Here is a 14596-nt window from a genome sequence, read left to right as displayed (position 1 = left end):
ACTTATACTAAAAAATTACATATTCACGGCATACTGCCGGTTGGAACAACGACAACCACAATCAGATAAAAGTATTTGTTTTGGGTTGTTGTCGCATTGTTTTATTTTGCCTCTTGACTACCTGCTTCGGTAAACAACACCATCTGCAGGCCACCCCCTTGCACTATCGGTCATGCTCGCTTACTGACTGGACACTCGTATTTTGGGAAGCAAGCGTAACGACTGCATACCAGCGTGAGGTCGGTGCTGCGAACCTATGCGAGTAGCCAATAGGCATATTAGAAAATTGCGACAAGTCGCCAAAACAACTACATTTTTAGGATAACACTAACACATTTCCTCTTCGTGAGCTCTACATTATAAAGGGATGACAGACTGACGAATGGCCAATTTTGGCCCACAAAAAAAGGAAAAGAAGACTACTTTGATATGGTCGTGACAGCAGGCTGTCCTGATTTAGGTTTCAAGTTGTTTTTCTATTCAGGCACATACCAGGAAGGTTCATACCTTAAAAGCACAAAATTCTGGTCCCATGGTTGACAAACTAGACCCGTCAATAAGTAAATGCCTGTATATACACTTAAGAGCCAAAGAAACTGGTACACATGCCTAATATTGTGCAGGGCCCCCGCGAACACGCAGAAGTGCCGCAAAACGGCGTGGCATGGACTCGACTAATATCTGAAGTACTGCTGAAGAGAACTAACACCAAGAATCCTGCAGGGCTGTCCATAAATCCTGGAGATCTCTACTGAGCAGCACGTTGCAAGGCATCCCAGGTATGCTCAATAATGTTCATGTCTGGGGAGTTTGGTCCCAGCGCCGGTGTTCAAAATCAGATGAGTAATCCTGGAAACACCCTGTAGCAATTCTGTACTCCTGGGATGTCGGATTGTCCTATTGGAATCGCCCTTGTCCGTCGGAATGCACAATGGACATGAATGGGTGCAGGTGATCACACAGGCTGCTTACGTACGGGTTTCCCTGTCAGACTCGTACCTAGACGTATCGGGTTTCCCGTATCACTCCAACTGCACGCGCCTCACGCCATTAGAGATCCTACACCATCTTCAACAGTCCCCGGCTGACATGTAGGTTGTCTCCATATCCGCACACATTCATGCGCTTGATTCAATTTGAAACGAGACTCGTCCTACTAGGTAACATGTTTCCAGTCATCAACAGTCCAATGTCGGTGTTGACACGCCCGGTAGAGGCGTAGAGCTTTGTGCGTCGCAGTCATCAAGGGTACGCGAGTGAGCGATCGGCTCCGGAAGCCCATATCGATGAAGTTTCGTTGAAAGATTCACACGCTGACACTTGTTGAAGGCCCTGTATTGAAATCTGCAGCATTTTGCGGAAAGGTTGCACTTTTGTCACGTTGCCCGATTTTCTTCAGCCGTCGGTGGTCTCGCTCTTGCAGAATCTTTTTCCAGCCACTGCGATGTCGAAGACTTGATGTTTTACCGTAGTCCTGATATTCACGGTTCACTAATTGTAGAATTGCTCTTGGGGGGCGAAAAGAAAAAAGAACTGTTATTTTATATTTTTTTGAAATATGTCGAAAAATTGGATATTTTGGTGGGCCACTTTGCAACAGAATCATGGATTGGTTACTTTATTATAATAACATACGTTGAGCACTAAATACCTGTATAAGAGCAGCAGTTTGATTTATTTGGGGTCGTTCATAAGAAATATTATCATTTTTGTGCATTTTTATAGTAACGATGTAGTCATACCCGGAACAACACTAAGGGACCAGAAGATTTATAGACTTTAAAAGTAATGCAACACTATGCAATTAGAAAACGAGCTGATTCAGAAATCATAGGAAAACGATAATATTCCTTGTGCCTCTTGCTGCGTTCGGCCCATCAGCGTGATCGTAATATTTGGTGATGAACTAACACAAAATAATTATCATTCAAGTAAATGAGGAGATGGAAATCATCAAGGTTAATTTACTAAAATAAGCACACTTATCTTTACCACACGTTTTTTAGTGCTACGTACCTTTTCATATTAACTTAAAACAGATGACCATTGTGGTTAAATACTTTATACATAACAGTCAAAATGTCCTCTTGATGCTGTCTGTTCGTAATCAGTTACAAGAAACTACATATTTTCTGACTGGAAAAATAACAATTAGCTTACTTACTGAATATTTTCACATAAAATATAAAATACCTATGCGGAACGCAGCAAGTCTGCGTCCGCCTTTCATGGCATACAAACAGTAAAAGGTGAGGCGCCCAATGCCTCATTTGTCTTGAAACAACATAATTCTTTATTATATCATTAATCGATACATGTACATGGAGATTTACAGGCACCGAGAAAGAACGGCAAAGATAAAGAATAATAGAGACTGTCGCTGCTATGCGATGGTTAATTTCTTTTACTTTACAATTTTTCGATAACTTTAGGCCATTAGGCGTTTACTATTGAGCGTATATTAGTGTTTGTGAGGCGAAAATTACTAATACTACATCATGAGTGGTCGTATGGGAAAATCCCCATGTCATGGCTACCTCGGAGATGCTGTTTCCCATCCCTGGTGCGCCAACTATAACACCACGTTCAAACTCACTTAAATGTTGATAACCTGCCATTACAGCAGCAGTAACCGAACTAACAACTACTCCAGACACTTGTTGTCTTCAGAATGAGATTTTCACTCTGCAGCGGAGTGTGCGCTGATATGAAATATCCCCCAGGCTGTTGCTCAGCCATGTCTCCGCAGTATCCTTTCTTTCAGGAGTGCTATACCTGCAAGGTTCGCAGGAGAGCTTCTGTAAAGTATGGAAGGTAGGAGACGAGATACTGGCAGAAGTAAAGCTGTGTGTGCCTGCCGTGAGTCGTGCTTCGGTAGCTCAGATGGTAGAGCACTTGCCGGCGAAAGGCAAAGGTCCCGAGTTCGAGTCTCGGTCGGGCACACAGTTTTAATCTGCCAGGAAGTTTCACTTGTTGTCTTGTATAGGCGTTACCGATAGCAGCGCCATATTGTGCTTGTTTTCTGTATTTGAATGCGCAAATATGTACTGGTTTCTTTGGCGCTTCGGTGTATGAACTAAGTTATTTTGTTGTTCTTGTATTGTTATTTCAGTATCCTTGGAAAATTTATCCACGGATGAATAAAAGGCACAACTACTGTTATCACTTCGTACTGTTACTATTACGTCAGATTTCTTAGATTTTGTTGGCCCTAAATGCCACTGCTGTAGGGAAAGACGCAGGGGGCATACAGCAATCCGTTCGAGAGTTAGGCAGCTTGCCAGTGATCGACAGGCCGCTACGAATCAGCAGTGGCACTGTCTTCCCGCTATTTGCTGTGGCGAAACGATGTAATTAGCGAATGCTCTGATTTTTTAGCCGAAATGGTGTGGCGTCACAAACGAGGACAGGTGCTGTTCATCCCGATATCTGCACGCTCAGCTCGTCCCGAAATAAATAAATTCGAGAGAAAAATGTATGTGTCCTCGCACTCACGTATACATCAACGGTGTTGAGTTTTGTACTACAACCTTAGCGGTTCCTATCAAATCTTGCATGCCGCGTCCACTGCAGAAACGTTATTTCGTGCATCCTTGGCAGAGCGTCTTGCATAGTTGATCACTGATGCCCTCGATGTAAGGTAAATGGAGCACCGGGAATTGCACTTTTATTGAGTGTCTTTGGCTTCCTGTTGAACTTAGTAGGTCTTCGTATTATTTTACTGTAGTATCTGTTGTATAACAAGGTATTATGCAGCTCCTTCTGTGGTATATCTTCGTGACCAACAGAATCAAAGTACTATGATGTTGGCTGCCTTTTGACACCACTCGAAAACCAGTCCACTGGAGCAGCCACTCCCCATACAGTCTTCGCCCTGAAAAGACGATTGCAACACGTCGGAAACGTCACTTATTTTATCAGTTCAGCATGTGCATGATAGGACGAGGCGACAGTACGCCAAGGAGGATTTTACTAGTATCCACGGTGACTGCGGAGACCTATGTATGTTTATCAGGGAGCTATTGTTAAACGAATATATTCCGAGTGAACGTTCCTCATTTATTAGGTCCTACGTTAGGGTTCTGGTCTCACAAATGTGGTGGGAGTGGGGACGGGGGAAGCGCGTATTTCAACTCCGCTTCCGACCATCTAAATGTGGACTAGGTTATCAGAAATGAAAACAGCAACATTTCGTCACAAACCTTGGCCGTTTGAAAGTTGTTCCCTTTCCCTTTCTGTCGTGGAAATGACATTGAAACGCGACCTTCCCGTCTTCTTGCGCGATCCAGTTGTGTTTGGTACAAGGGCCAATAGCACGTTTCTCATGCTGTTTTCAATAGCGCGTGTGTTGTGAATGGGCATTGCTACTGACACGGTTGTACTACCTTGAGAAATCCATCGTCACATCTACATTTCCGAGCTGAAAAAGGATACTGCCGAGAAGTATCACACCAGGCAAACTTTCTAAATGAACCTAGAATCAGACGGTCATATATCAACACATAAAGTAATTTCCACACCATGCTAGCGCGTTGATTGACCACGGCAAACTGGATTCTGCGCTTATGAATAATATTGCTGGTGCACAAACCGCATGTCAAAATGATTCATATCTACACTTTAAAAATAGCAACACTGATATTAGTTACGAGCAGAGAACGGAGCAAATGCCGCCTATTGGGCGAGCAGTTCAAATATTTCGCTTGTGTTGTAAGGGAAACAAAATATAATTTATCTGTAGATGTATATTACATACATTAAACTGTTTTAGTTTTCTTTCTGACTGGCTTGATGCAGTCCATCGCGAATTCCTGTCCTGTGCCAACCTTCGCATCTCATAAGCCTATTATCGGTTACAGCTCGTACTCTAAGTCCTCAATTATTAGCTGGACGTCTTCCAACTCTGTTTTCATCTACAGCATTCACACTCTATAGCTCACTCTAGCAGCACGGAGGTTATTCCCTGATGTCTTAATTCACGTTCTATCAACCTGTGCCTTTTTTTAGTCAGTGTTAGTATTTTCCATACAGGTATATTCCTTTCCTTACCGGTTCCGCGGATAGCCTTCTCATTCTTACACAAAATTTTCACTATTCTCCTGCAGCATCACAACTCTAATGCTTCGATGCGCTTTTGTTCCGTGTTTCCCAAGGTCCATGTTTCGCTAGCATCAAATGTTGTTCTAACGTACATTCTTAGAAATTTCTTTCTTAGATTAAGGTCTATGTTTGATACAGTTGACTTCTTTTGGCCAGATATTAACTTTTTTCCAGTGGTATTCGGCTTTTTCTGTCTTCCTTGTTCCGTCCGTCACGGGCTACTTTCTGCATATGTAACAGAATTCTGAAACTTTGTATACATAATGATTCCCCAGTTCTGACGTTAAGTTTCTCGCTGTTCTGATTTCAGTTATTTCTGGTTACTTTCTTCTGTCTTCCATCTACTTTCAGTCCATATTCTGTAGTTATTAGAGGTTTCATTCAATTTACACATTATGTAATGCTTCATCCGTTTTCTGAGGATAGAAATGTCATCAGCAAATCCATTCATTGACATACTTTCAGCCTGAATTTTAACTCCACTCTTGAACCTACCTTTCGTTTCTGTCACTGTTGCTTCGATGTACAGAATGAACAGTAGGGGCGAAGGCTACCTCACTGTCTTACACCAATTTTAATCCGAGCAGTTCATTTTCGTCTTCCACGCTTATTTTCCCTCTTGATCCTTTTTTTCTTATTTGGAACATCTTGGTTCGGGTTGGGTTGTTTGGGGGAAGAGACCAAACAGCGAGGTCGTCGGTCTTATCAGATTAGGGAAGGACAGGAAAGGATGTCGGCCGTGCCCTTTCAAAGGAACCATCCCGGCATTTGCCTGGAGCGATTTGGTTTTTGTTTTGAACGGCCAGTGTCGGTTGGTCACAGTCAGTGTGCTCCCTGCCGCCGTTGGATAAGCAGCTGCAGCAGCAAGTCGTATAATCCTATCTCACTCATTTGTTACATAGTTTAATTCTTAATTTCTCTGCGTGTTTTTGGTACTTGCATTGATTAATTCATAAATTTCGGGCGTATTATAGTATTTGAGAGTTATAGCTTCGCGTTTTAGTACCTGAATAGTGTAGAATCGCGTAGGCCCTTTCCGCCGCCGAGCAGTGTGTCAGCAGTGCGCAAGTAGCAGCATTACTGCATTTACTAGGCAATCTTGTATTTCAATAACCGTTTAAATTTTGTGTCGATTAGTTTGCGCTCTCTGTAGATTAGTTCAGACGTTCTTTGCACAACAGCTTTTAGCATGGATAGGGTCTGCAACTGCTGTGTTCGGATGCAGGCTGAGTTGGCATCCCTTCGCTCCCAGCTTCAGGCAGTGTTGGCTTCGGTCACACTGCTTGAGGCTGTTGCCAATGGGCATCACTGTGGGGGTCTGGATGGGGCTTTGTCGGCGACGGCCAGCTCGTCCCACGCATCCCCCGATCGGACTACGACTGTGGTTGCCCAGGATACTGCCCGCATTGAGGCTTATCCCTCGCCTGTGGTAGAGTGGGAGGTCGTCTCAAGGTGTGGCAGGGGGCGAAAGACATTCCGGAGGGCTGAACGGAAGGCCTCACCAGTTGGTCTGACGAACCGGTTTCAGGGTCTGTCTCAGGCTGATACTGATCTTCAGCCTGACATGGCTGCTTGTCCTGTTCCAGAGGTTGCCCCTCAGTCTACAAGATCCGGGCAGTCGCAAAGGGTGGGCTTACTGGTAGTTGGGAGCTCGAACGTCAGGAGCGTAATGGGGCCCCTTAGGGATATGGCAGCAAGAGAGGGGAAGGAAATCAATGTGCACTCCGTGTGCATACTGGGGGGGAGTCATTCCAGATGTGGAAAGGGTCCTTCCGGATGCCATGAAGGGTACAGGGTGCACCCATCTGCAGGTGGTCGCTCATGTCGGCACCAATTATGCGTCGCTATGGATCGGAGGAAATCCTCTCTGGCTTCCGGCGGCTATCTGATTTGGTGAAGACTGCCAGTCTCGCTAGCGGGATGAAAGCAGAGCTCACCATCTGCAGCATAGTCGACAGGACTGACTGCGGACCTTTGGTACAGAGCCGAGTGGAGGGTCTGAATCAGAGGCTGAGACGGTTCTGCGACCATGTGGGCTGCAGATTCCTCGACTTGCGCCGTAGGGTGGTGGGGTTTCGGGTTCCGCTGGATAGGTCAGGAGTCCATTACACGCAACAAGCGGCTACACGGGTAGCAGGGGTTGTGTGGCGTGGGCTGGGCGGTTTTTTAGGTTAGATGGCCTTGGGCAGGTACAGAAAGGGCAACAGCCTCAACGGGTGCGGGGCAAAGTCAGGACATGCGGGGACCAAGCAGCAATCGGTATTGTAATTGTAAACTGGCGAAGCTGCGTTGGTAATGTACCGGAACTTCAAGCGCTGATAGAAAGCACCAAAGCTGAAATCGTTATAGATACAAAAAGCTGGCTTAAGCCAGAGATAAATTCTGCCGAAATTTTTACAAAGGTACAGACGGTGTTTAGAAAGGTTAGATTGCATGCAACCGGTGGTGGAGTGTTCGTCGCTGTTAGTAGTAGTTTATCCTGTAGTGAAGTAGAAGTGGATAGTTCCTGTGAATTATTATGGGTGGAGGTTACACTCAACAACCGAGATAGGTTAATAATTGGCTCCTTTTACCGACCTCCCGACCCAGTAGCATTAGTGGCAGAAAATCTGAGAAAAAATTTGGAGTACATTTCACATATATTTTCTCAGCATGTTATAGTCTTAGGTGGAGATTTCAATTTACCAAATATAGACTGGGACTCAGATGTTTAGGACTGGTGGTAGGGACAGAGCATCGAGTGACATTATACTGAGTGCACTATCCGAAAATTACCTCGAGCAATGAAACAGAGAACCGACTCGTGGAGATAACATCTTGGACCTACTGATAACAAACAGACCCCAACTTTTCGACTCTGTATGTGCAGAACAGAGAATCAGAGATCATAAGGCCGTTGCAGCATCCCTGAATATGGAAGTTAATAGGAATATAGCAAAAGGGAGGAAGGTTTATCTGTTTAGCAAGAGTAATAGAAGGCAGATTTCAGACTACCTATCAGATCAAAACGAAAATTTCTGTTCCGACACTGACAATGTTGAGTGTTTATGGAAAAATTTCAAGGCAATCGTAAAATGCGTTTTAGACATGTACGTGCCGGGTAAAACTTTGAGGGGCGGGAAAAACCCACCGTGGTACAACAACAAAGGTAGGAAACTACTGCGAAAGCAAAGAGAGCTTCACTCCAAGTTTAAACGCACCCAAAACCTCTCAGACAAACAGAAGCTAAACGATGCCAAAGTTAGCGTAAGGAGGGCTATGCGTGAAGCGTTCAGTGAATTCTAAAGTAAAATTCTATGTACCGACTTGACAGAAAATCCAAGGAAGTTCTGGTCTTACGTTAAATCAGTAAGTGGCTCGAAACAGCAAATCCAAACACTCCGGGATGATGATGGCACTGAAACAGAGGATGACACGCGTCAAGCTGAAATAATAAACACCTTTTTCCAAAGCTGTTTCACAGAGGAAGACCGCACTGCAGTTCCTTCTCTAATTCCTCGCACAAACGAAAAAATGGCTGACATCGAAAGAAGTGTCCAAGGAACAAGAAAGCAACTGGAATCACTCAACAGAGGAAAGTCCACTGGACCTGACGGGATACCAATTCGAATCTACACAGAGTACGCGAAAGAACTTGCCCCCCTTCTAACAGCCGTGTACAGCAAGTCTCTAGAAGAACGGAAGGTTCCAAAAGATTGGAAAAGAGCACAGGTAGTCCCAGTCTTCAAGAAGGGTCGTCGAGCAGATGCGCGAAACTATAGACCTATATCTCTGACGTCGATCTGTTGTAAAATTTTAGAACATGTTTTTTGCTCGAGTATCATGTCGTTTCTGGAAACCCAGACACTACTATGTAGGAATCAACATGGATTCCGGAAACAGCGATCGTGTGAGACCCAAATCGCTTTATTTGTTCATGAGACCAAGAAAATATTAGATACAGGCTCCCAGGTAGATGCTATTTTTCTTGACTTCCGGGAGGCGTTCGATACAGTTTCGCACTGTCGCCTGATAAACAAAGTAAGAGCCTACGGAATATCAGACCAGCTGTGAGGCTCGATTGAAGAGTTTTTAGCAAACAGAACACAGCATGTTGTTATCAATGGAGAGACGTCTACAGACGTTAAAGTAACCTTTGGCGTGCCACAGGGGAGTGTAATGGGACCATTGCTTTTCACAATATATATAAATGACCTAGTAGATAGTGTCGGAAGTTCCATGCGGCTTTTCGCGGATGATGCTGTAGTATTCAGAGAAGTTGCAGCATTAGAAAATTGTAGCAAAATGCAGGAAGTTCTGTAGCGGATAGGCACTTGGTGCAGGGAGTGGCAACTGACCCTTAACATAGACAAATGTAATGTATTGCGAATATATAGAAAGAAGGATCCTTTATTGTATGATTATATGTCAGAGGAACAAACACTGGTAGCAGTTACTTCTGTAAAATATCTGTGAGTATGAGTGTGGAACGATTTGAAGTGGAATGATCATATAAAATTAATTGTTGATAAGGCGGGTACCAGGTTGAGATTCATTGGGAGAGTCCTTAGAAAATGTATTCCATCAACAAAGGAGGTGGCTTACAAAACGCTCGCTCGACCTATACTTGAGTATTGCTCATCAGTGTGGGATTCGTACCAGATCGGGTTGATGGAGGAGATAGAGAAGATCCAAAGAAGAGCGGCGCGTTTCGTCACAGGGTTATTTCGTAACCGTGATAACGTTATGGAGATGTTCAACAAACTCAAGTGGCAGACTCTGCAAGAGAGGCGCTCTGCATCGCGGTGTAGCTTGCTCGCCAGGTTTCGAGAGGGTGCGTTTCTGGATGAGGTATCGAATATATTGCTTCCCCCTACTTATACCTCCCGAGGAGATCACAAATGTAAAATTAGAGAGATTAGAGCGCGCATGGAGGCTTTCAGACAGTCGTTCTTCCCGCGAACCATACCCGACTGGAAGAGGAAAGGGAGGTAATGACAGTGGCACGTAAAGTGCCCTCCGCCACACACCGTTGGGTGGCTTGCGGAGTATAAATGTAGATGAAGATGTAGATGAAACCTAAATCAGGATGGCCGGACGCTGGATTCAACCGTCGTCCTACCGAATGCGAGTCCAGTGTGCTAACCACTGAGCCACCTCGCTCGGTTGAACATCTTGCATCGTTTTACGTATCGGGCGTTTTATCCAGGTCGACAAATCATATGAACGTGCCTTGACTTGTTTCCAGTCTTCTTCACGGGAACTCTGGCATACCGACCCGGCGAGTTTCAAAGACCACTGGAAGGCGTGGACATCGATCACGTCTTCTAGACGACACTGCTGCGACCTGCGAGTGCCGCCAGCACCGTCGCGAGAACACGCACCCCGTGCCGGCGGCATTCAGTCGTGGCTTCTGTACGCTGCCGTGCTGATATCCGTCCCTCCACAACGGTGTCTTCTTCGATCTCGGTTTACTTGCTCGGCTGATTATTCTGTCGTTCCGTCTCCGTTGTTAGCCTTTATCTAGTTGTTGTTGTCCACCTCTTTACTATCAGGAGACTCGCTGTGACGTCCTCGGTTATTCGGCCTGTTGTACGTCTTCCAGAGTCGTTCCCTGTCTTGTCAGAGTCCGGACACAGTAGAAAACTAATACGGGATGGCTACGTATACACCAAAAGTCCCTCGTGAATTCAGCTGGAAGTTAGCTCACATACACGTCTGGAATGGACATCGTCTCACAATTCTGCTAAACAGAATCAGAAAAGCATCAAGAAACGAAATTGAGGTTGGCCAGTGTGCGGATCAACTATATATTATTCCACAGAGTTGATTAGATCTAGTATTTGTAACGGAATTTTTTTAAGTATTCGTTATAAACGTTAGCTTCAAGTTTTAATCCATTTAATTATTCATCATTTGTTATATGTAACTCCATATATAACTTTGTTTTCCTCAGTTTCATTCCTCAAATTATTATAATATTTTCCTATGTAAACACTTGGCTATTTTTGTATCTTCTGAAATAAAAATCACTCCATCTTCAGGCCACGAGTGGCCCAACGGGACCATCCCACCGCCGTGTCATCCTCAGTGGAGGATGCGGATAGGAGGGACGTGGGGTCAGCACACCGCTCTCCCGGTTCCTATGATGGCATTCTTGACCGAAGCCGCTACTGTTCGGTCCAGTAGCTCCTCAATTGGCATAATAAAGGCTGAGTGCACCCCGAAAAATTGTGACAACGCACGGCGGCCTGGATGGTCACCCATCCAAGTGCCGACCACGCCCGACAGCTCTTAACTTCAATGATCTCACGGGAACCGGTGTACCCACTGCGACAAGGCTTTTGCCTCTGTATATATAACATCTATATCAATCGCACTCCACTTTATAAGTGTTTGCGACATGCAATTGTCACCAAGATGTCCTGAGAGACAGACATCCGGTTCGTGTCCAAACAAATATAATTTGGTAGATGATTGTATTTAGTTCTTCATCTACATCTACATAGTCTCCGCAAGCCACCATACCGTGCGTTCCACTCGCAAATAGAGCGAGGGAAAGACGACTATCTATATGCCTCCGTACGAGCCCTAATTTTTAGTATCTTATGTTCGTGTTCTTTACGCGCAGTGTATGTTGGTGGCAGTGGAATCGTTCTGCAGTCAGATTCTAATTCTTGTTCTCTAAATCCTCTCAATCGTGTTTCCCGAGAAGGACGCCGCCTTCCCCCCACGGATTCCCATTTCAGTTCCCATAGCATCTCAGTAAGAGTTACGTGTTGTTCGAACATACCGGTAACAAATTTAGCAGCCCGCCTCTAAATTCCTTCAATGTCTTTCTTCGATCCGATCTGGTACCGATGCCAAACGCTCGACCAGTACTCAAGAATAGGTCGGAAACGCGGTCTCCTTTACAGGTGAACCTCTCTTTCCTAAAATTCTATAATAAACTAAAGTCGATCATTCGCCATCCCTACCACACATCTTACGTGCTCGTTAAGCCTCATATCGCTTTGCAACGTGAAGCGCTGATATTTGAACGACTTGAATTTGTCAAGCAGGACAGTATCCGAACAGTACAGGTCTGATCTTCCTACCAATCCGCATTAACTTATATTTCTCTACATTTAAGCGCTATCTGTCATCCATCACATCAACTGGAAATTTTGTCTATGTCGTCTTGTATCTTCCTACAGTCACTTTACTTCGACGCATTGCCGAACACCACGGCATCATTAGCTAACGACAACAGATTGCTGCCCACCATATCCGCCAAATAATTTATGTATATAGGATGTGGGTTTATCACATTTTGCTGGGGCACTCCCGACGATACCTTTGTCTCTGATGAACATTTGCCATCGGTTAGAACATTCTGGGTTCCATTATTTAAGAAGTTTTCAAACCACCCACATAGCTGTGAACTTATTCCATATGCTCGTACCTTCGTTAACTGTCTGCAACGGGGCACCGTGTGAAATGCTTTCTGGAAATCCAGAAATATGGAGTCTGCCTGTTGTCCATCATTCATAGTTCTCAACGTATCATGTGCGGAAACGGCAGGCTGCGTTTCTCAAGAGCATTGTTTCTAAAACCACGCTGATTCATGGACATATGAGTCTCAGTCTCAAGAAAGTTTATTACATTCAAACTTAGAATGTGTTCAAGGATTCAGCAGCAAGCAGAAGTTACAGATATTAATCTGTAATTTTAGGGGTCCATACTTTTACCATCCAAATTCCTTCTTCTGTCAGGCCATCGCCCTGTTGGATTCTGTTTATTGTGTTTGGTGTTACCAGTCAAATCTTGTAAGAAGAAAACCTTATAATTGCAAGTATGTCTTAAGCCTTGTGCTAAAGAGAATTATCTCTGCTGGACATTCTGCATGCGCGTTTTCTAATTGTGACAGGTCTCGTGCGGAGTACAGTACCTACATACTGAACTTTAAAAAAAAATGGGGGAAAGAAGGTGCGCAGCGCCAAATATTAAACCGAGTTTTCCACTCATTGATTTCCAATGTTAGCTACGGTGCCGGAATTTGTTTCCGTTGGGCATACAGAAGCAGCGCCTAGTCCTGACACTTCATATTTGATACTTTTTTTAATTTTAAAATGCAGGCGGTTGCTCCTCGGTTTCATGATTGTTTGAATGTTGAGTCAGCCCATTGGAGCAAATTTGCAACTTTCTTGTGAAAGGTTATGAAAATTATAGTTGACATTTTTGTGTTCGTAACTGTTCTCCAAAACTACGGCCTATGTCTAAATATATGCAGTCTATGGTTTAAATGATAGTAACATTTGGTCGTAATTTGACGTTAGAAGTTACCAGTTTTATGGGATTGTCCATAAAGAGCTATAATTTGATAAAGTATCCTGTTTTCTGTCGTAACTGTTGCTGGTATCAAATTGCTGTTCCCCTTTGTATTTTTCGTTTCTTTTCCTTTAACTTGCTGTGTAATATATTTTTCTGATCTCAGAAATTTTTTCTCTTAGTATAGTATTTTTTTCTCTTTTTAATGGAAATAAAGTTTGTCAAATGGCGAATGATGTATACTTAAAACCCTGGCATGTACTTTCACTGTTTCATTTTGGTTAAGCTTCATTCTGAAAGATTACATTAAAAGTTGTAGACACCGAATTCATATGTCACCAGTGTACAGACAAATTGTTGTTACTCGGCAGTCTATATTCGATCTGTATCTGGCTCACATGAGGTGTCAATAATGAGGATAAATGAGTGTATAAAGCTCTTAGAAGACAATTCCAGTTAGTCTACATACACAACAACAGTTCAGTTTATATTCGGACTGGACCTGACTCACATATATCTTTCGCGTGGGAATCGTTCTAGAATTGGTCGAAACGATGGCGAGGAAGCACATAGAAAAGAATTTTAGGTTTACCAGTCTACAGACCAATAGACGTAATTCCACAGCGCGGATTCGATTGATGTCTGTATCGCATCGTTTTCTCACAGGGGGAGTAGAATTCAGCTAAATGACCGTGGGGAAGCTCCAAGAAGCCCAATTCAAGTTTGACAGTATAGAGACCATTGTTCGTTTTTCCGCAGCACGAATTCGATCTCTGCTTGGTTGACAGTCACATCACAAATGAGGACCGGCGCAGAATTGATCTAAATTAGCGCACAAAAGCTTCTAGAAACAAACTGGTGTTGGCTAGAGGACAGACCAACGGCCGTTACTCCAGAGCGCTCTGATGTCTCACAAATGGATCAGCAGAGTATATTGGTAAATGTGCGTCGGAAAGCTGCTGGAAACGAAATGCATGATGCCCTGTCTTCAGTCGTGTAGTCGGTAATCCGCTAAGCGGATTCAAACGGGATCCGTCTCACATTCATGGACGTATGGTAATCAGGTCTGATTTGAGACAAATGACTGTGAGGAAGCACCGAGGAGCTAAATTAATGTTGTCTGGTGTATAAAACAACAGCCGTTATCCACGATGTGAATATGTGGATTCTATCTGCGGCCGGATAACATTCACGATTCACATGGCGA

This window comes from Schistocerca serialis, chromosome 6 (assembly GCF_023864345.2).
Source record: "Schistocerca serialis cubense isolate TAMUIC-IGC-003099 chromosome 6, iqSchSeri2.2, whole genome shotgun sequence".
Lineage (NCBI taxonomy): Eukaryota > Metazoa > Arthropoda > Insecta > Orthoptera > Acrididae > Schistocerca > Schistocerca serialis.
The sequence above is the reverse complement of the archived record's forward strand: the minus strand, read 5'-3'. Positions refer to the sequence as shown.